This window comes from Anabrus simplex, chromosome 9 (genome assembly GCF_040414725.1).
Source record: "Anabrus simplex isolate iqAnaSimp1 chromosome 9, ASM4041472v1, whole genome shotgun sequence".
Lineage (NCBI taxonomy): Eukaryota > Metazoa > Arthropoda > Insecta > Orthoptera > Tettigoniidae > Anabrus > Anabrus simplex.
In genome coordinates this window covers 30,653,544-30,678,261 of record NC_090273.1, presented here as the reverse complement: position 1 = coordinate 30,678,261, position 24,718 = coordinate 30,653,544, and the positions used below count along the sequence as shown (strand labels likewise).

Genomic DNA, 24,718 nt, shown 5'->3' with positions numbered 1-24,718 from the left:
TCGATAGAACCTTTGAAAGGGAAAGGGGACAAACTGCATCCTTTCCTCACCCCACCATAGATTGTTGCTTCTTTTTCAAAACCCTCGATTTTTATCAGTGCAGACTGATTTTTATACAGGTTAGAGATAATTCTTCGTTCTTGGTTTCTGATTCCGATCACCTTCAGAATCTTTAGAAATTTTCTGTCGTCACACATATCGCGGAAACATGGACAATTAATAAATCTGATAGGAACAAAGTCGAAGCTTTTGAAAATATCTGAGTCTATCACGGGTCCTACGAATATCATGGACAGAACGCCGAACTACCACATAGGATCCTAAAAATGTCCAAGTGCAAGATATAAAATGAGAAGAATCAATAGTGTGTATATAAAATTATTCGAACATATCCAATGGTAATGCAGTAGAAAGTAGAAGGAGAGTGGCCTCAATGTAGATGTCCCAGCAGATGCGTTGAACAGTTTTGATAAACCTTGGTGGAAAAATCACACCATGAGGCGACGCCTCTGGCACACATGATATGCTACTACATTCTATCAAATGTTGAAGAGAAGGATGTACTCTATGTACGTACGAGTAATATAGTTCTGTGGTTTAATCATAGAGTACCAGCCTATAAAACACGAAAATCACGAGTTCAAACCCGGTAGAGGTAACGGGGAAGGAAATATATCATATCATTATACATAACACAGCTGTGTTAAAAGCCCGAGTACAGAATTTTTAGATCGCAGTTTGTTTCAAGTAGCAGAAATTATTATATCTTAAATCAATAAACAGAGCTTTCTGAACACGTATTATCAAGGGAATTAACAATTCAAAATATTATGGTACGTACAAATGTGGATTTTGAACATAAAGAACATTTTTATGAACTTTGTTAAATTATATCGTTAGTGGTTTTTGGGAATATTATTTATTTACTTATATCTACACATCCAACTGTAGACTACGGTTACACAAACTATCTGCCCCTCTTTCTTAATCTTACATCTTTTTGTTTACATAGCTCATTTTCAGCCGTTTTTTCGCCGAAATGTTCTGCGGTTTAGCAGGTTCTTTCTGTGGATCATCCCTCAACCGCGCAACTGTCTACCTAAAGATGGTCTTCTGCATTATGTCCACTGGTTTTATATCATTTGCCTGCATATGTTTTTGCACCTACTTCAGCCAGCGGTGATGAGATTTCCATTTTTCCTTTTTTCCTGCAAAGTGATCAATTTGTGCTTATAGATAAATGACATATTAAATGTTGCAATAAACAAATTAGAACGAATGTATAGTATAGTGTTTATTGAACATAACAGGCGATTATCCCCGATACATGTTCACAATGCAATAACAACTAACAACAAAAGAAAAGAAACTCGAGACTCCTTGGGCATGCCATGAGGTCCATCAGATACTCCGGATACGTTACGCTCCCAAGGGAGGGTTACCACGGCTGTCATCGTTAGTCTCTACACGCCACGTCCGTCGTCTCCATTTAATATTAAGAGTTAGAATAAATAGAAAATAAAAAGATATTAATATTAATAATGATATAAGAAAGGAAAGAAACAGTTAAGAAGGAATGTAGCACCAATAATTACATGTAAACCATGAAATCCTGTTGCCATAAAGAAAGTTAATCCATATACAGCATAACTGACGGTAAAGGGGGCTTCAGTGTATTCATAAGTTTGAAGAATAGTGAAGTAAATACCCAATAAGATTGTAAAGCATAATCTTTGATGGTACATTGTCTTCAGGTGACCGTTAAAGGTTAACCTTCGTTTCTTCACAATGGTGGTTATACTTTCGACTCTCTCATACAGTTCCTTGTTTGACATCAGGTGAAAGACAAAACTCTCGGACACTTTTCTAGGAGTCAAATCCTTTCTGAGGAACTTCCAATCGACATATCTTCCATTTGCGAATATTACTTATAAGACAGTCTCTGAAACTTCCATGAAAATTCAAACTTTAGGTAGAAAGATCTGTTTAACTCCAGACTGTCCCTTAACCATAGAAGTGCCGAATGTCTTTCCCTACATGTCAGGCCATTTACTTAAAATTGCACATTTATCCTTTAAACAAATTTAAGCACGCTTAGACAGAAAAAAGACATTCTGCACACCATATTACACTTTATGTAACATTCATATAAATATTAGATAATTTACTTACTTATCTGTTGATTATCGGGCGATTAAAGATTTGGAAAATTATTTTTTGTGTTATACCTTCAAGTTCACCATTAATGATTAAAAAATTCATTTTTAAAAATTAACGTGTACAAATGAAGGAAAATTTCTCCTAGGTTTTCAAAATATTAAGTTCTCAAAGTTAAACACAGAGAAACAAAACATAATTAAAAGTTCCGAACTGCACACTGTTCTGTCATCCGTCGAGCACTGCTCGGAGTCATTCTCGTAGAATTTTCTCTTCCTGCCAGGCCTCAGAGGTCTCCAGATGTGCTGAACCCCCCAGATACGCTTCAGAAGAAACGATATAAAAATAAACTCAATAATTGGTCGAAAGGCATCCACAGAAACTAACAGCAACAGCGAGCGAGCGCGAAATTGCATAGCAACTGAGATCACAGTGGGGTAACGAGAGGGCACCTAACGTTATACGTGCCCTGGCCTTGAATGAGTCATTTACGGCTAGTGAGGAATATGTGATGAAAGACAAAGCTTCATAACATCAGTGAAATATAAATGATGTTATAGCTGCTTAAGCGAATGCATGTACTATGCATCTCGCATGCGACATTGGCATTCTAAACCTGCGACCACTGAATTAGACGGGTGAGGAAAACTGCTCTGTTGTCAGATTTGGGAACGGCGAAGCGGAAGATGGTCGCGAGTCGCTTACCTCTGAACACGGATTTTTTAAAGTTACAAACAAGTTTTAATTTTTTATTTACATGTTGAAGAGTGACACTAGAACTTCTTAAAACTTTTCTTGGCTCCAGTTCCTTTTGAAACCTTCAGAATGTTGAATCGCACTGTCTTGCTGAGAGGTCTGCATTCACCGACAGTCACTACATCGCCAATCTCCACATTCCTGAAGCATGGTGACAAACGAATAGACATGTTCCTATGTCTCTTCTCAAATCTGTTGTATTTTCGAAAATAATGCAGTTAATCACGTCTGATGAAAATAGTCCTTTGCATCTTCATCTTTTGAACAACGCCAGTCAAGATGCGACCACGAATGGACACATTACCAGTGAATGGGCACTTCTTGTCGATGTAGGTTCTTTCAATGGCCTCTCTTGGTGTTTTGAAACTAAGACCAACATTGCGGTAGTGTCGAAGCGCCTTCTGATTGAGCCCGGCCTTCCGCACAAGGTTCACGTTTGGCTGTTCTCTCTGTCTGATCAGCTATAGGCCTATCTGTTAGATATTTGCGGATTGGCAACACTGACCGTACAGTGCTGTCTAGTCGAAGCCGATCCTCTCCAGGTCCCCGTATTCTTTAAAGTAGTTCTCTTTTCTATATTACACAATCCAAAATATAGTACTGAAGTATTTAAAGTGATATTGTAAACCGTAATCGAATAAATATATTTTAATAAAACTGATACAGATTAATACGTAGTCAGAAAGTAAGTTCCAGGTCCTATATCCTGCGCTGGCGCGTGCGACCCGAAGGACCTCAGCTACCGACATTCATATGGCCAAATTCCAAGCCATTTTCTAGGAAAACTAAAAGACCCATGAAAACATGTTTCAGGTAAATTTTTAAGTTAGACGATTTTCTACATTTTTCTCACTGGCTGAAAAAACAAAAACGTGGCCTCTTATTGAAAATGTCAATACATGATTTTAAGGATTTAAATTCATTTCTTCAGATTTATGTTCTTAATAATGATATTTTTTGTTTATGTGTAAAATTGTTATTCAGATGAAATCAGCACTCTTTACCGGAGCTTGTAGTATAATTTGTTTTGCAACTTTTGGGAGGTAACATCAGGAGCTAGGGAGGGAGACTGCTTCGCGATCCGAAATGGTTTAATTCGACATTACTTCGCCAGCTGGTACATAACCTTGGTAACTTCTCTGACCCACCTAATTTGGTGACCGCGACTATAGTGATATTATAATGCCTCTCAAGAGTGACGTTTGGCAGTTCTAAAGTTAAAATGTCTTCAGCTACTATTAATGGTGAAGACAAAATACATAGACCGCATTCATCGCTCGATATTGTCCTGTACCTCTATTGATCAAATCATCCCGTTTTGCTCCAAGCCGGAGAGCCTAATCAAAGTACGTGCACCTGCCTTGAGGATATAACATAACGTTCGCGGATGAATTGAGCTTGCTATTTCATTACTCCACTTGCAAGTCGATTCTTGTGGATTCCTAATTATTCTTAACCTGCGACTCCTTCCACCTGAGCACAATATGGCGCATTGAAATGCAAATTTTCTCGACAAGCTTTGAGTTGGAAATGTGGTCGCTTTTCAAAAGGTACGTTTATACTCTCATCCTGCCCCCACCCCACCCACCTGTCTTTCTCAGTTGTAATATGAAACGATAAAAGTTTTAATTTTTCCTTTCCTTCCTCTTTGTCTCCTTTTGTATATTCTCTCATTCTACTATTATTGTCTTTTATTAATTCATTCATTTCTTTCCTTTTTATTCAACGTATTCCTCTTATTCTTTATTTATTACGAAACACTTTACATTTTGAATTGTTGGATCTATAAAAGGGAACTAGAAGCATCTTTTATTTATAATGCCCCCTTTGTTGAGTTGAATTACGGTCCGTTCTCGTATCTGGTGTTGCAGGATGTGCTAGTTAAAAGCAATTTTAGTTATTTCGTCCCATAATTTTCTTTCTCCAAGGACGCCATGGTTCATAATAATAATAATAATAATAATAATAATAATAATAATAATAATAATAATAATAATAATAATAATAATAATAATAATAATTTATTATTATTGTATATTTAATGCTTTTGCCCTACAGAGTTGTTTTTCCCTCGGAATCAGCGAGAGTTTCAACTTCTATGGCCTCCGAGCAGTGTTCTAGAGGGTGATACATTTGGCCTGGGATGAAACTGGGGAGGAGTACCAGTACCTCGTCCAGATGGCCTCACCTGCTATGATGAATAGAGGCTTCGTGGGGGACGGGCAAGTAATGGGGAAGGAAACGAACGTGGCCTTAAGTTAGGTAACATCCCAGCATTTGATTGGAGCAGAAATGGGAAACCACTGATAACCACTTTGAGGAAGGCCAAGGAGGGAATCAAAACCGCCAACTCATTTGACTTCCCGAGGTGGATTGGACCCCAGAGGCTGACAAAACAACACCAATAATAATAATAATAATAATAATAATAATAATAATAATAATAATAATAATAATAATAATAATAATAATAATAATAATAATAATAATAATAATAGTTCAAGACATCTACAACAAAAAATGCATGTCAAGACAGACAAAAATTCGGCATTACAACACAGTCATAAAACCAACAGTCCTTTACGCAAGTGAAACATTGTCACTTAACAGTAAACAAGAATTAGAAGCAATAAAAAAGCAAGAGAGGAAGATCATCAGGAAAATCCTAGGAGCAAGATATACCCAAGATGGTTACAGGCTACAATCAATCAAAACAACAGAAAAAGTTTCAAACATTGAAATTGACATTAAGAAAAGACGAATGAAATTCTTTGGACACCTCACAAGATTACCAGAAAATCGACTGTCAAAAAGAATATTAAATTATGTTAGCTCACTTAAGAATTCAACACCTTGGCTGGACGAACTTCGAAAGGACCTCAAAAACGCAAACATATGTGCAACAGACATTTTAGAAAGAGACACCTTCAGACACAAAGTCAACAAGTGGGAAGTTACATCAGAGCAACCAAAGCAAAAACAGTGCAGACCGAAATGGTCGGAAGAACGTGCAGATATATGTACCCTTTATTTACAATCTGAGAGGACTTTTCCTATTTGTGAAACTCACAACCTGACTTTTATCCCCGATTATCATCATATTATTGCCTAGTGTCCATCTCACAACATTATCGAGGTAATTTTGAAGATAAAAACAAGCCTTCTCAGAGAGAATGAAAGCCTATTGGAAGAACAAGCTTGATTGAGTTGTTTGCTTAACGTCTTTCATTATTGGTAGAATACGCTAATAATAATAATAATAATAATAATAATAATAATAATAATAATAATAATAATAATAAATTTTGCGGTCGTCCAGAGTGGTCGTAATACTGAAAGAAGCATTCTGACAGTTGTTAGAGGGAAGTCCGTTTACTGCCTGCCTGCCTGCCTGCCTGCCTGCCTGGGTGGGGAGAACGGAGTAGGGGGTATGGTTGCCATGGAAACGAGGGTGAATCCACTGCGGTTGCCATGAAGATAAGCTACGACCGGCTCGTGTTGCTTGCAGTTGCCAAAATTCTCACATCTGAGCGGTGTGGACGAACGAACAAGTGAGCCGAAAGCAAAGGGAAGGAGAAAGGAATATAGGATTTCGGCAAGACCGTGCAATGGACCGTGCATTGTTCCTCCCTTCAGCGAAATCTGTCAGAATGCTTCTCTCAGTATTACCTGTATCGACGTAAAGCCAAAATACGACCGCATGAAGGCAAAACTATAATGTATTTGGTGTCTCGTTTTCCTTTATTTTCTTTCTCATTGTTTCCCTTGCGTTTTTTGAACAAACTAAGGCAAGAGTGGGGAAACGATCGCTCTGAATAACAAGTAGTAATAGTATTATAACATTTAGAAGGTTCGAAAAACATGCAACAGGTCGTGTACTCTCAGAGTCTCGTTAATAACAAGGGACAATTTGCGTTCGCATCTTCTAAGAGTTACATGCATTCAGGTACCACGAAAAACACAGTCAAAACCTTGTTGCCCTTTTCACAATAATGCAGACAACGACAACATCAACAACATTACATACGAAATGGAGTTAATCCCGAAGTTAAAAAGGAGCAATTCCTCAAGGCAGTATTATTGAAACTTTATGTTTTCTTATATATATCAATGATATGTGTAAAGAAGCGGAATCCGAGGTAAGGCTTTTCTCAGATGATGTTATTCCGTATAGAGTAATAAATGAGTTTGTGAGCAACTTCAAAATTACCTCGATAATGTTGTGAGATGGACACTAGGCAATGATATGATGATAATCGGGGATAAAAGTCAGGTTGTGAGTTTCACAAATAGGAAAAGTCCTCTCAGATTTAATTACTGCGTTGGTGGGGTGAAAGTTTCCTTAGGGGATCACTATAAATATCTAGGTATTAATATAAGGAAAGATCTTCATTGGGATAAACACATAAATGTGATTGTAAATAAAGGGTACATATTTCTGCACATGGTTATGATGGTATTTAGGGGGTAATAGTAAGGATTCAAAGGAGAGAGCATGTTTGTGTCTGGTGAGACCCCAACTAGTGTATGGTTCCAGTGTATGGGACCATCACCGGATGATTCAGGAACTGGAAAAAATCCAAAGAAAAGCAACTCGATTTGTTCTGGGCGATTTCCGACAACAGAGCAGCGTTACAAAAATGTTGCAAAGTTTGGGCTGGGAAGACTTGGGAGAAAGGAGACGAGCTGCTCGAGTAAGTGATATGTTCCGAGCTGTCAGTGGAGTGATGGCGTGGGAGGACATCAGTAGACGAATAAATTCGAGTGGTGTCTTTAAAAGTAGGAAAGATCATAATATGAAGATAAAGTTGGAATTCAAGAGGAAAAATTAGGCTAAATATTCATTTATAGGAAGGGGAGTTAGGGATTGGAATAACTTACCAAGGAGGTGTTCAATAAATTACCAATTTCTTTGCAATCGTTTAAGAAAAAGCTAGGAAAACAACAGATAGGGAATCTGCCACCTGATCGACTGCCCTATATGCAGTACAGTATTGATTGATTGATTGATTGATTGATTGATTGATTGATTGATTGATCGATTGATTGATCGATTGATTGATTGATTGATTGATTGATTGATTGATTGATTGATTGATTGATTGATTGATTGATTGATTGATTGATTGATTGATTGATTGATTGATTGATTGATTGATTGATTGATTGATTGATTGATTGATTGATTGATTGATTGATTGATTGATTGATTGATTGATTGATTGACTGACATTTACATTCCGAAAGGAGATCGTAAACAAAATTTAGAAAATTGGCCGACAAAATTAGGAAAGGGATGTTTAAACCTACGAAACTATCCCATAATATTACGTTACAATAAACTTATGGGGGCGCGAGGCTCAGTGAAACAGAGGATATGCCTATGTTACTTGCTGATTAGAAAAATGGAAAAACTACAGCCGAAATAGTAAAAAACGGAAGGTCTTATTCACAACATAAAAGTTTGAAGAAAGGAAACGTGTGTCCACAGTCGTGCTTCGTTTTAAAATATTACGCTCATTCGAGCCGTTAAATTCGTTTCACGAAGGAAACAATTAATAATTAATTTAAGACAATCTCTACATTGAAATGGGCCAGGAAACAGCACTACCCTGAACTTGAAAGTCTAAGATGCTGAAGTATCTCCGTCGGCCACTTGATGTTTATAGAGCCACATGGTTACGTAGTATTAGCTTACCTTTTTGGTTGCCCCAGCGCGCAGCCACCTTAAGCGAGGTGCGAACTTCAACATACCGATGACCAGACAAGTGCGATCCTCTGTTGTGTATAGCAGACTGGCCGCTGATTGGGCGAAGAGAAAACAGTAGTGGCATCCCTAAGGAAGCAAATTAATGGAGGCCAACTTCTAACGGTTACGATACTCTTTTAAAATAAAGGCTTCATTACAGGCTCCTAGGTGGCAATTCCAAACAGGAAAACGATACATATAGGTACGCTTGTACAAGACGTAAAATATCATGCTAGAAATATGGATGCTTCTTTGAGATACTTTCTCTTCAAATGACGGCGATATGTCTTCCTGACTCTTCGTATTATCGTATTAACAGTGGAAAGCATTCAAGGGAGTCTGTAAAAAGCATTCTTAATAAAAGACATTTATCGTTATCGTGAGTTCGTTAAATCACGATGAATTCCACACTGAAATAAAATGAAATGGTGTATGGCCTTTAGTGCCGGGAGAGTCCGATGACAACTTCGGCTTGCCAGATGCAGGTCTTTTGATTTGACGCCCTTAGGTGACCTGCGAGTCGTGATGAGGATGAAATGATGATGAAGACGTCACATACAGTCTGTTCCCGCGCCAGAGAAATCAACCAATGATGGTTAAAATTCCCTAACATGCTGGGAATCGAATCCAGGACCAAAGGCCAGCACGCTAACCATTTACTCATGGAGCTGGACAATCCTACACTTAACTAATGGAATACAAGCCGGATCCAGGCTATTCTATCATTATAGAGATGATGATCGTTGCATTGGTAATCGTTGCCTGGAGATTTTACTCTGCACCTTCCTGTAACTTTTTACATGTCTCCTGTTTCGTACTTTCGTACTCAAAAGAGTACGAAAAATGAAAGTTTACTGTTCTGAAGTTACTTTCTGCACTGTTTTATTAGAATCGTCCTTGATTGGTTGAAGCCCGGTTCACGGTAATGTACTTTCCGCACTGTTTCATTAGAATCGTTTATGATTGGTTGAACTCCGCTTCACAGTCATGTACTTTCCGCACTGTTTTATTAGAATCGTCACTGATTGGCTGAAGCCCGCTTCACGGTAATGTACTTTCCGCACTGTTTCATTAGAATCGTTTATGATTGGTTGAAGCCCGCTTCACAGTAATGTACTTTCCGCACTGTTTTATTAGAATCGTTTCTGATTGGTTGAACTCCGCTTCACAGTCATGTACTTTCCGCACTGTTTTATTAGAATCGTCATTGATTGGCTGAAGCCCGCTTCACGGTAATGTACTTTCCGCACTGTTTCATTAGAATCGTTTATGATTGGTTGAAGCCCGCTTCACAGTAATGTACTTTCCGCACTGTTTTATTAGAATCGTTTCTGATTGGTTGAACTCCGCTTCACAGTCATGTACTTTCCGCACTGTTTTATTAGAATCGTCATTGATTGGCTGAAGCCCGCTTCACGGTAATGTACTTTCCGCACTGTTTCATTAGAATCGTTTCTGACTGGTTAAACTCCGCTTCACAGTAATGTACTTTCCGCACTGATTTATTAGCATCGTTTCTGACTGGTTAAACTCCGCTTCACAGCAATGTACTTTCCGCACTGATTTATTAGAATCGTTTCTGATTGGTTAAACTCCGCTTCACAGTAATGTACTTTCCGCACTGATTTATTAGAATCGTTTCTGATTGGTCAAACACCGCTTCACAGTAATGTACTTTCCGCACAGTTTTATTAGAATCGTTTCTGATTGGTTGAACTCCGCTTCACAGTAATGTACTTTCCGCACTGTTTTATTAGAATCGTTTCTAATTGGTTGAACTCCGCTTCACAGTAATGTACTTTCCGCACTGTTTTATTAGAATCGTTTCTGACTGGTTAAACTCCATTTCACAGTAATGTACTTTCCGCACTGTTTTATTAGAATCGTTTCTGATTGGTTGAACTCCGCTTCACAGTAATGTACTTTCCGCTCTGTTTTGTTAGAATCGTTTCTGATAAGTTGAAGCCCGCTGCACAGTAATGTACTTTCCGCACTGTTTTATTAGAATTGTTTCTGATTGGTTGAACTCCGCTTCACAGTAATGTACTTTCCGCACTGTTTTATTAGAATCGTTTCTGGTTGGTTGAACTCCGCTTCACAGTCATGTACTTTCCGCACTGTTTTATTAGAATCGTCATTGATTGGCTGAAGCCCGCTTCACGGTAATGTACTTTCCGCACTGTTTCATTAGAATCGTTTATGATTGGCTGAACTCCGCTTCACAGTAATATACTTTCCGCACTGTTTCATTAGAATAGTTTCTGACTGGTTAAACTCCGCTTCACAGTAATGTACTTTCCGCAATGTTTTATTAGAATCGTTTCTGATTGGTCAAACTCCGCTTCACAGTAATGTACTTTCCGCACTGTTTTATTAGAATCGTTTCTGATAAGTTGAAGCCCGCTGCACAGTAATGTACTTTCCACACTGTTTTATTAGAATCGTTTCTGATTGGTTGAACTCCGCTTCATAGTAATGTAAACACGGGTAGTCGGCATCACTTGTTAAATTGTTTCTCTGTTTAACTACAGCTCTGTAGTTCCGTACCCGTCTGCAGCAAAAATGGCGTCTCTGCATTCCCAGCTGCAATAATCTGCCGCCATAACCACGTTCACTATTGTATAGGTTAATACATTTCCTGGAGATAAATATCGCATATATATGATAAATTTCGTAATACTGGATGAATATATTTACGACTGTAGCAGCTTAGTGGACTGTTCGTTGCTTCAAAGAACATTTATTTTGTTGTTTCATTACCACATAATTCCATGTATGTCTACACACCTCTTACCATATCTTTCTTAGCAACATACTCACAACAAAACAAAAAAGTCACTGCATGAATCAAATATGGATGATTTGCGGGATTTCGTATTACAATTATTATTGTTATATTTATTATTATTATTATTATTCTTTCGTTTTGGCCGACTATGAACCACGTTAATTCGAACTCAGCTTGATCCTGTTTTGGGTTTAATCCTTGTCCAGTTCTTCGTTCTTTCACTCTGCAATCTCCTACTTTCTCCTGTCCATGAATATTTTATCGTCATATATGTCAATGACTCTTGGGTAAGGGATCTAACTTTTTCTTGACACCTCTTCATGGCTTTGATCCTCGAATTGTAAGCATTCCTGTCGGTGATTTCCGTTCCTTGTATTTCCATTTCTTCTAGGTCCTCCTTCACCTCCTGATACCAGCACAACTTACTTTTTCTGATCTCAAAATATCTTATTGTCTGATTAGTTAGTCCTCCTGAGTTCGTTCTGTAGATATGTCCGAAGGATATGCCTCTCCTCCTCCGGATGGTATCTGAGATATTTTCCATCTTGAGATATAATTTTTTATTTCACTTCTTTCTGTATGATCCATCCTCTATTCATTGGGGTCCCAGTATCTTCCTCAGACTTTTTCTCTCCACTAGTTCAAACTTCTTGACCAATCCAGTTTTATGAGGTTCGAATATTCAGGACAATTTTTCATAATTAAACATTTAACTTAAAATAAATAAATTAACCACAGTGTGAAAAACGTTTCCATTACTCGCTTCTAAATTCCATTAACATCTCCCTCGTAACACAAGAAATCACTTTCCGTGGCAAACAACCTTCCACACATACTTCGGGACTATCGTTACCGGTTTAGGCAGCGTAAACCAAGAAATCCCTCGGGGGACGTTTCTTCTTTGAGTTTCTTCCCTAAAATATCCGCTGTATAGAGTACAGCTCCATACACTGAACGTACGTTCATAAATTCTTAATACACCAGTGAAAATTGCTTGAAAAAATCTTTGGGGATTTTCCACATTAGCCGCACAAGTAACTGACAGGCACATGTGGACTTTATTTTATGTAAGTATTCCCACGAATTGCAGCTTATTAAAGTAAAAATATTTCAATCAATAGAAGTTTCACATGTATGGAAAAATGTATTTGGGAATTGTACCATTGGCAAGTTACGATATTCCTACTTCCCTTAAAATAATTAGCGCCACCTCTACGCATAAATACGTGCTTGAACTCTCTCTCCTGTTGGTAACTCGTTCTGAACACTGCTTGTGAACGCCAGGAATGGGTGGGACACGCACAAGATGGTTTGATAGAACGAAGTTAGTGAACAAGTTTGAGAACAACTGATCGAGTGGTATGTGACTTCTCTTGACGCCGTCTTGGAGACAAGTTCCCTTTGAGGCTCGCCCTTGATTAGCTATTGATTTAGGAGTTGCGGTAGTAACGTGGAATGCGAACTTTAGAGATACAAAGCCACTGTATAAGACAGGCATGCCATGAATGAAATGTTCGCTGTGATCTTAGCTTAGTCACTATTCTATAAAGCATTTCTATTGTTCTAATATCTTAAAATAGTCCTTTTTTGCTAGTGGCTTTACGTCGCACCGACACAGACAGGTCTTATGGCGACAATGGGACAGGAAAGGGCTAGGAATGGGAAGGAAGCGGCCATGGCCTTAATTAATGTACAGCCCCAGTTCTTGCCTGGTGTGAAAATTAGAAAAACCGGAAAACCATCTTTAGGGCTGCCAGTAGTGGGATTCTAACCCACTATCTCCCGGATGCAAGCTCAGAGCTGCGCGCCCCTAACCGCATGGCCAACTCGCCTAGTCTCTCTCTTATAATAGTATAAGGGTGCATGTTTCCTCAATGTGTAAGAATGGGATCTTCCCCTGCGCAACAGTAGGGGAGTCTCTGCTTAGTTCGATGAATAACGTATTTTGAGAGCCATTACTACAGTAATATAGCGAGAGATCCAGAATTTATTTGGGGAGACTTTACAACGAATAACTGCAAAATTAAGGAAGTAATAATATTAAGTAAAGTTGCTGCATATGTATCAAAACAAGCTAAATAGGAAGGAATGCATCATATTCATATCGTTTGGATCAATTAATCAATGTCTAAAGGCAATGCCTTGTCGATTCAACCATTGTCTGTCTTCAGCTTGTCGTTTCATCTCACAGATAGATATAAGGAAATACAGAGGTCCAATAATACTGCCTTGCGGAACACCTCTATTTATAATAACTAGATCGGATAATGATTTTTTATTTTTTCTTAGCTATACTCTGACTTCTATTTCCTACAAATTTAGGCACCCACTCAGTGAATATTTTGTCTAGTACAATAGTCCTAATTTTTGTAAATCTTCCATGAGTTATGCTGTGAAATGGACTTGGATAGAGCAATAGAGACCCAGTCCACTTCACCTCCTAAATATAAAATATCTGCAGTATCTTGCTGGACTGCTTCAAGTTGAGCCTCACAGGATTAACCTTTCCTAAACCAAAACTGTCTTCTAACAAAACCATTTCGTAATTTCACAAACATATCTAATATAATCAGAGAGAATGATTTCTCAGAGTCTAGAAGAAATACATGTCAAGCTAACAGGCCTGTAATTATCCGCCTTATGTTTATCAACTTTTTTTTGTACACTGGCGCTACTATAGTAACTACACATTCATTAGGTAACTTATAGCTCCTTGCTAGAAAAAGTTATCAAACATGTGTTGCACCTCCTGAATCTAAAATATCTCCTGTATCTTGCTGGAATTCTACAAATTGAGCCTTACAGAAATAACCTTTCCTAAAACCGAACTGCCTTCTATCAAAATCAGTTGGTGATTTCACAAACGCGTCTAATATAGTCAGCAAGAATGGTTTCCCGGAGCTTACAAGCAACACATGCCAAGCTGTTTGGCTTGTAACTATCTGTATTATGTTCATCACCCGGTCTTTTGTTCACTGGCGCTACTATACCGACTTTCCATTCGTTTGGTATAGTTCCTTCCTGCAAATAGTAATCCGATAAGTACTGCAGGTATGGTACTATATGCCAAGCTATAGCCTTCAGTATATCCTGAGAAACCTCATCAATTCCTGTTATTGTTCTAGTCGAGAAAAATTATCTCAGCATGGATAGTCTTATTTTTTGTATTTAAAAGCTTTAGGCTGATCTCCCTAATGATTATGCGGTCTGTGGTCAGTTTTATTAATGAAGATTTTCATTGCGCTGTTCTGATGAATTGCACTTACGTGTGATAAGTTAATAGTGGTAACACGAAATCTATAGCATTGTGGCTAATAGACATCTGACCGAGCTCGATAGCTGCAGTCGCTTAAGCGCGGCCAGTATCCAGTATTCGGGTGATAGTAGGTTCGAACCCCACTACCGGCAGTCCTGAAGATGGTTTTCCGTGGTTTACCATTTTCACACCAGGCAAATGCTGGGACTGTACCTTAATTAAGGCCACGGCCACTTCCTTCCCACTCCTAGCCCTTTCCTATCCCATCGTCGCCACAAGACCTACCTGTGTCGGTGCGACGTAAAGCAACTAGCAAAAGAAACATAGACATCTGTTGTGATTAGTTGCAGTTCCTCATATTCTTAGATCAGGTTTGGTCATTGGAGCTCTGAGCTAAATAGTCAAAATAATAATCTAAAACAGGAACACCTACTACTTGTGCTATTTATTTCTTCCTCCTTACTATGATGTCTGCTAGAGACCACATGTCCCTTTTAATTCATCCTTCCTAATTGTTTTCTCTTCAGTTCTTTCCGGTATTCCTTCATCATCACACTATGATTTGTTCTCATATCCTCAGGCCACTTCCTTGGAATCCTTCCATTCTTAAAAATTTTTTTTAAAATCTCTCCTTCAAAAATTTCCTACTATTTTATTTCATTCTAAACCTTGTATCCAGACCGTCGTTGTGTTTTCTCCTAAAGTTACTTCTTTATCCGTTCTTGTCAATTTGTTATCATCCATTGTATAGATATGACCCAAAAAAAGCGAAATCCACTTTTACTATTGTTTCTGTTATATTTTTCATGATTCTATTTTTCTTGTGATTTTGGTTTATGTAACCCAAAGTTCAAAACCACTGTTTTCTACTGTTATTGTGTCTTATTTTTAGATTTTTAAATAAGAAAACATTTTTGTAAAAATTCTTAGTAATGCAATACGCTCCTTCCTTCTTGTGTAACCTTTCTTCTAGGACAGACTTTTCTAAATCATTTATTTATTTATTTATTTATTTATTTATTTATTTATTTATTTATTTATTTATTTATTTATTTGTTTGTTTGTTTATTTATTTATTTATTTATTTATTTATTTATTTATTTATTTATTTATTTATTTATTTATTTATTTATTTATTTATTTATTTATTTATTTATTTATTTATTTCATGCTGCTCAAATATATGAGCTATCACAATGGACAAAGGACATCGTACATCTTAACAATTTATTCAACTACAAATTACATCTGAAAAGGTTTCCACTTTTGAAAACCTACAAGTAATAAGAATACTCTACTCACAACACAAAATTTACAATGAGGTGATAGCAATATATTGGAATATTTTGTAAAGACAGCTTAATTCTAATCATGAATAAACTTCGCAAATCAGATATGTGCAAATTAATGTGAAACAGAAATTCGCAAATTAGCAATGCAAAATCAATATTCTTAACATTTACGGCTATTTAAACACACTTCCAGAGATCTTCAATTTACTACGAAACAATATTTTATTTTACTCTTTCAGTTAATTCACTTAATTTGTACTTGTGGTACTTCGAATAAATCTCCAGCATTCCGTGTAATTTCGCAGCAGCTTTAAAATACAGTGGTCTGCCAAATTATTATACTCACTGGTACGTACTGCATTTTTAAAGACGTCGAAGTTCTTCAACGAACAATGGGGGAAGATTATCAAGAGGTAGTTTTGAGCAATTAACTTTTATCTCAAAGATCATACAGTCATACTTGATTCTGCACCGTGATATAAGGCAAAATCTGATACAGCTATCCCATAGAATGGCCAACAAGTTTTCTTGACCTGAACCCAATAGAAAACATTTGTATGGCGCAGAAGAAATATATAAAGACATGAAGAGTTATTACCTACTACAGTGTGCTGATAAAAAGGGTAAATGAGTTTTGGAAAAGCACAATAACTGACAAGAAAATGAATTTCAAGTGATTACAGCTAAGCCGAATTTCACAAAGTACTAATAATGTAGTTAGTTCAGTGTGAAAAATGGTTGGCGATTATAAAGTTGTTTTTGTCGTGAAGATTTACTGTAACCCATGTCAAATATTCATATAATGGAGGAAGCGCAATCTGTATATGCTATATGTTCCAAGATAAATCAGAAGAAATATCTTATTCTCCTTGTGAGTATGATAATTTGGCAGAAAACTGTACATTGTCAATAATACTAGAAATGAAAGTACCTGAAAGCAGTAATAAATATTGTAGAAGTACTCACGTTAAAGAAGCGTGTCTTCCAAACACAGTAAAGGGGACAAGAACTGAAATCTCTTGAGGCTACAGCTAAATTTAGGACCTTTACCAATAGAACACAAGATCTGTTTATTTACTTATTTATTGTGCTTCAGACAGGTACAAATTTAATGACGTGGAACACATATTATATTACATTGGTCCAAATTGATATATATTAAAAAACTAACATTATATTATAAACATTGTAATAAGCTCTTGGGCTTTTGCTGTACCGGAAAGACGCAGAGTAAAGTTTTCAGCGAAACGTAAAGAATGTCACCTTGTTTTCCGACATGTATACAATTACGAGCCGTGAAAGTATCAATCTAAACATAATATAATAACTGCATTAGAAGTCCTTGTGAAAATAAAGTCAAATGTACTGTAAACTAATAATACACTTTCCTTCGATAACATAATATCTGCAGTCGGAAACAATATTTCAGGTGTTCTGTTTATTCACGAGGTCTAATTTAATGAGGTATATACTAACAATTATTATATTCTTATTTTATTTGTTAATGATGATGATGTTGGTGGTACTATCGATGTTGATAACTGTAAATCTGCACTATTATTATTATTATTATTATTATTAATACTATTATTATAAATAAATATGTTAGTGAGATATATACATATTTTTGTTTACAATCTGCTTTACGTCGCACCGACACAGATAAGTCTTATGGCGACGATGGGATAGGAAATTCCTAGGAGTGGGAAGGAAGCGGCCGTGGACTTAATAAAGCTATAGCCACAATGCCTGGTGTGAAAATGGAAAACAACGGAAACCTTCTTCAAGGCTGCCGACAGTCGGGTTCGAACCCACTATCTCCCGGATGCAAGCTCACAGCTGCGCACCCCTAACTGCACTGCCAAATCGCCCCGTGTTAGTCATATTATTGATGATGATGGTGATGATGATGATGATATGTTGGTTATAATATTGATGATGATGATGAAGATATCAGTAGACACACGGAAGGACACTAAAACTATGCACTTAACAATAACTAGAGAAAATAAAGTGGGGTTTAATTTAGAATATAATTCAATTGACGAAAATATTGCGAACGGAAGTAATTCCTACGAAGTATTAATAGGAAACTGTATTCTTATTACACGTCGTGGGCCCTATATTTTGTAAAAACATACAGTTCAGGCTACGTATTCAATTTTAAGAAACGTGGATGCAGAAATTTTCCGAATAACTATTGATTTTAAAACTACCATCTCTCCTGAAACCTAGCATAATTATATACAATATAGCCTCAAACAATCTTGAGGAAATAAGCACCACAGTGGTGCAAGAATTGCTGAAATTGATTAGTGCTTTCCGATTTTAGCATGCACAAAATTTAAAACAAATAAACAGACACTCAAACATTTCCTCTACATAAAAATGAAATGAATTCGGTCCATATGCTTTCTCAAACGTCATATAAAAACTGGTGGGTGGAATTTCGTATTTTTTTACAAACATTCTTGAAGGGAATGGTTGCATATATGACTATATTTCATTGCTGATATTAATGTATTTGTAAAGAGTCATTTTGGGCTAAACTGAAATGATGCCTGTTTTTTTTCTCACTCAGTCACGTCAAATCTACTGAAAGACTAGAGCAGCAATTTCCTGTGGATATATCTTGGATATTCAAAAAAAACTCAGGTCTATTCTGTTTTTCCAATATTTAATCTTTTGAAAGAGGTGAACATTAATTTTGAACAATTTCCGAAAGTAGTGAGTTGCCACTAAAGAAATTATAATAATAATTCAATTTTTAACAATACCATTTTTCATTTATGAATGTTCGTTGAGGTCAAGTCCTTAAAGAAGGTTACTCAAAATAAATAAATTGCTGTTTTATCCGCTAAAACTAAAACAATGGGGAAATGATTAGTCGTGAATCATTGTGTGTGTATATAAAATTCAGTTCCCCTCCCAAAAGAAGTTCATAATTCTCCTGTGTCCTAAGTTTCTCAAATATTAGATTTCGTTAATTAGTCCTTATGCAAGATATCTTTAAAAGGCTCAATATTTATTTCATTTAAGTTGTTTTAAATTAAAAATAACTCTAATGGTTCTCCATAAAGTTATAGTGCGGATTGTTAAAGCACACGTTCGAGAGCACTATTCGGCTAGGCATTTGGTCCGTTCTTCGTAGGTCCTGGTAGAGCGCGATGATATCGCCTGGCTAAAGCCCGGATTTTAGGTACTAATAGGTTAGAATGCTAATTTACTAAAGTAAGGAACGCGAATATACTAGCCCGGACAACAGTTCTGCCTTGAGACTTACATAAAAATTAGGGGCCTGACCTTCTAGAACCCCTTTAAGTTATGTTACTCCCCATGACATTACAGAAGAGCGAGCTAGACTGTCCTTCCTACGCGGCAAATTATTTTACATTCTAACCTATTGCTGCCTAAAGATCCAGTCTCTATCTATGGCACACTAAATGGGTTTTGTATGCATGCAAATCGATGTGCTGAATCGTGAATAAGAAGTGAGGAACATTCACTTTGCCAGTTGCTACGGAAGTGTTCACATCGGCTCCTCGTAATTGAATGCCCTTGTCTGAGCTTCTTCTACTGTCGGCAGGCCAGCTGGCAACTGCATTAGTGTGACAAGATTTCATTTCGATCCCAGTAAAACACAGCATTTTGTTACCCCCTACACTACTTTCATGTCCATCCTTTCTCTCCCAAGCTCGTGGCTTCGCGCAGGTTTGTGCCATCAATCGCACACAAATTCATAGTCTGGGCATAAGATTGTCCTGGAGACACTGCTGAAACCCTCGCATCAACGATGGGTGCGAAGCCAAGTCAGCGACATTGCCATTTATCCATCCGACTGTCAACCATACGTACATTCTGCTAGTTACTGTAAAATATTAGTTTCGTCATTGTTTTTTAATTTGGATGATCAACATACTTCGTATTTCAGCATAAATCCGGGATATATTTTGCAGCGACCACAAATGACTTATAAGGAGACAAGGACTCGTAGTTCGATTTCACACTGTCCATGCTAGATATAATTGTGTACAATCCAATTTAGAGATAATTCTCCTGCGTAATCTCATAAAAATACAGCTGTGTCAGGCATGTACTTAGACATCTTCAAGTGTAGCCGCGGCTTCTCGAACGTGATTAATTGTGATGTAAAAAAGGATAGAGACTGGAAGAATGTTAGCAGGCGGACAGAAGATCACTTTAACACGAATTACACAAAGCTGACTCACTCAAAAGAACAATTGAATTGGATTTTCTGGAACACGAGTCTAGATGAAATTGCTCAGCATGAACGTAGTTAAGGACACTTCTGATAGGATTTAAACGGAAGTTACTTGCTCACTGCCCTCTCCCTGTTTACTCGTACAGTGTATAGCTTCGAACTACCGATTTAAGCGTTCAGTTAGAGAGCATTTCCAGCAAGCAATTTCGTGTCTGCCTCTGGTATAGCCATTTATATAGTCAAGTAACTCTGGATGGTACAACTTTAAGCATAATGTAATTTTCTTACTCCACTTAAAAAGCATCCCTTTCTTTATTTAGGAGCTGCGTATTTTTAATAGCATTTCCTGAATGTGTCAGGCTCAGAGATGCGGGCACTGGTCTCACTGGATGTCAAGGATACTATTTAGGGAATAATTGGACATATTAACACTTTTAGAACAAATAATTTTGAAACTAAAATAAAATTTAGTCTATTTCTGTATACTTCGTTTTTACGAGGTATGATAGTAGGTTGAGGTAAATTTGTATATCCCTGTATGTTTCTGTTTGTTCTTTGCTTTTTATCGAAAATATTTCTTAGCTGACAAGATATGGGTCTCCATACTTTTGAAAACGTCAAATTAATTAATTTCCTCAATTGTACCGAAAGTTGAAGGGGTAGAAAGCACGGAAAGGTTTTAGATTGTGAGCCTGACCTAACTCCATCAATCTAAAGAAACAAATTTCAAAAATCACTTCCTGTCTAAATGCCTAAAAACAGGCCAAAATTGCCTGTTTCTCTACTCGTTTCATTTTGATTCAAATCCTAGCCAAATTTATTTATTTACATAATTCTTTCTGTTATGTGTTCCTCGGGCGTTTTTTTGATTTTTAAAACCTCTGCATTTTCTCACCTTAGCGGTCGTGGTGGTAGAAAATGGCAAACTGCTAATCTAATCTAATTGGCCGGATAACGATAACTATGAAAAGGATTGTAATTTTTAGGAATAAATAAATAATATATTCTTATACTTTATAATATTTTATTTACCTAAAATTCGTAGCTCATATCCCTAGGATGTTTTCAGCATTGAGTTGCTTGCTTGAAGGGCTAGAACTGTGAATATTTGTTTTGTTTTGTTTTGTTTTGTTTTGTTTTGTTTTATTTTGTTTTGTTTTGTTTGTTTGTTTGTTTGTCTGTTTGTTTGTTTGTTTGTTTGTTTGTTTGTTTGTTTGTTTGTTTGTCTGTTTGTTTGTTTGTTTGTTTGTTTGTTTGTTTGTTTGTTTGTTTGTTTGTTTGTTTGTTTGTTTGTTTGTTTGTTTGTTTGTTTGTGGCGACATCACGAGCATCGGATCAACACATTTTTTCGAAACTTTGTATTTAATTTCACGAGGTGTGCACTAGGCTAGAAAAATTTAAGGGGACCAGGACAGGAACTGCCAAACTCCTCCGTTAATATTAACCGTGTCAAGAAACTCTGCATAATACAGTCGTCCAAAATATGAACCATGGGTTTTAATGCTCGGGATCTTCTTATTGTTTGAGAAATAAAAACCGAGATATTCGTGATTAATACATTTTAATAAATTTGCAAATTTCTCCGGACGTTTTGTTCTATTTAAAATCCGTATACAACAAAATTTGTAGATACTTTAATTTGTAAGCGGCACTCAAATGTAAACCGAACTCTCGACATAACACACATTCCGTGCGAAAAGTGGCAACTCTGTTATTACGTGTCGATACTGCCATCGCTGTACTAGGGGAACTGCACAATGACAAGTCATAGGTGCACGTAGTTGTTGGATTATGTCTTTGTTGGTGCACGGACTGGTCTAGTATGTTCGTCCAGCTGTAGGAATGGAGGCAAACAAAGAAGAGGAAAGAAGTGTTGCTCGTTTTTTGGTGACTGAGGGTGCTAGAGTAAGCGAAACTCATCGACGCATATCTACTGTGTACGGCGAACACTGCATGTCCATGACGAGTGTATACGATTGGCATTGGATATTCCAAGAAGGACGCATATCACTGCCCCCATACTTCCAATTTGTCGAGGGCTACGCTTCAGCAATTTTTGTTGGGAAACACTACAGCGTCCTCCGTAGAGTCCGGATATTTCACCTTGTAACTTTCACTTTTTTGGCGACCTAAAGAAAGACATTCGTGGACGTCGGTTTCATTCTGACCAGGAAGTGCAAGTTGGGGTGCGGTTGTGGATCAGTCAGTGACCCATCTCTTTCTACAAAACTCGAATTGATCGTCTCGTCTCCCAGTGGTATTTACGTTTGAATAAAACCATTGCATGTTCGCGTTGTTGGTTATCATTTGACTGCCCCTTTACGACCATTATTTTTCATACACGTTTTTCCAAGTTATATTAACAGATGTTCATGTATTTTACCCCTAAGTTCATCGATGCTGAACATCGCCGACACGCACGTATTGTTCAGTCGCCATGGGAAGGAGTTTAGTCACAATTTGTTGTCGTGATTGTTCTATAAGAAGCAAAACCATGTGATCATCAGTCCACATTGATCACAAAGATAACTAAGATGACTATCCGAAGGAGAAGGGAAACGCGCAGAAGAATAACAGAAAAGAACCGGCAGATTCGCAGTCAACTAGCTTACCTAATAATTTCTTAAATTATTTCATCTCCTTTGGTAAATTACTCTAATCCCTAATTCCCCTTCCTATATACAAATACTGGTCCAAATTTGTAATTTTGAATTCTAAATTTTCTTCATATTATGATCTTCCTTTCTTAAAACCACAATTGAAGTTCATTCGTGTGTTAATGTCATCCCATTTCATATCTTCACTGACAGCTCGGAACATATAGCTTAGTTGAACAGCTCGTCCCCTTTCGCCAAGCCTTCCCGGCCTTACGCTGCTGTTTTATCGGTAATCACTCAAAACAAACAGTGCTCTTTTCCTTTGGATTTTCTCCACTTCTGGAATTAAGTAATCCTAGTGAGAATCCCATACACTTGAACCATACTTTAATAGAGACATGCCCTCTCCCTTATAACCTTACGTGAATCCTAAATATCCTCAAAACAACATGAAGAGATCTGTAGCATTTACTTACAACTTCGTTAATATGATTTTTGCAATGAAAGTTTTTTCTTTTATTACCATGTAGGTGCTTATGGTGATCCCGATGAGGGAGTTTCACTCCATCAAGTCAGTAATTATCAGTGAGAGGACGGTTTCACTGTCTGGAACTTACATACTGAACTCCCCTCTTCCCCCCCGCACTCCATCATTCCATTGTATAATATCCAATCACACAACATTGTTGAGGTACCCTTTTGCAGTCGCTCGCAATCCTGCAACTTCCTCATCACTTTCTCGTACAAAGCAAATACTACCCTCTGTCGTCATAGACAGGGCTGGTATCAGCTAGTAGAATCCATGAGTTGCAGTTCTGTTATCGGATATTCATAAAACAGTTTTCTATTTCATCTATGTGCTAATGATGGAATAGCATTTACAACATTCGATTCCCGGTCTAAATTACAGTTACATAGTTCAGTGCAGAGATCAATGCATCGTAAGTTATTAAACATGTTCCATACACATTGGCACAACCAGATCAACACGAACTATAAATGAACAGAAAATGTGCAGCATTTACTTGGGAAATACATCGTGCAGGTCATTCTCATTGGTTTTATTAAGTATCTTAACCGTGTACTAGGACAAAGGGCATGATCCTGTGAATATTAAGGGGAACGAACGGAAATTTTCATCCTCTACAATTTTGCAAGTAAGAACATGAAATTTTGCACCACATTCAAGAACTAAATATTACCTATTATACCAAGTTTCAAAGGAGTGGGTTGATTCAATCTTCTTCAATTATTGTTTTTGATATCTAGTTATGAGTTACTGAAAAAGTTCCCTGAGACACAATTTTGCTTTCTGTGACTTCAACATTTGATACTGGTGTTTGCAAACATATATAAAACATATCTTACTTAAAAATGTAATTATCTTCAAATTTTTGTCAGACTAAAAAATTTGGAATTTCTAGTTTGCTAATTTCTATACAAAAGTAATATACTGGCGTAATCAGACGCATGTAACGTTGCTTCCAATCAACAAATAAAACTCTTTATAAGTATGTTTTGTTAGTTGAAGATATTACTATAACTTCAGGAAGTTTCATATCAATCAGACAAGAACTGCAGCACATGGAGCTATTCGAAAAAAGCAAAGTACTGAAAAAATGAAAGGTGAGAAAAACATATGAAGTTTTGAATGCACCTCTTATTGTTTAAAGATGATGAATTAAACAGTGGAACATCGTAATGCACTGACATCATATCACTATCATTTGTCAAACCTTGGAGACGAATTCAAACGTAAATGGTAAAATACTGACAAAATGTGCTATAAATTGCCATCAGTGTGAGGAGGCCGCGCCAGAGACATCCACAAGGCAACCCAATAAAATGTCCACACGGCATTTAAAACGGATGGACCCTAAATGGTTTGCCATTTTCTGATA

General features: G+C 37.1%; 1 pseudogene; it reads right to left on the bottom strand.

Moving 5' to 3' along the window:
* Nucleotides 1–2,890: 2,890 nt before the first annotated feature.
* Nucleotides 2,891–24,718, bottom strand: part of LOC137502149 (small ribosomal subunit protein uS17-like) — a 39,116-nt pseudogene continuing 17,288 nt past the window's right edge.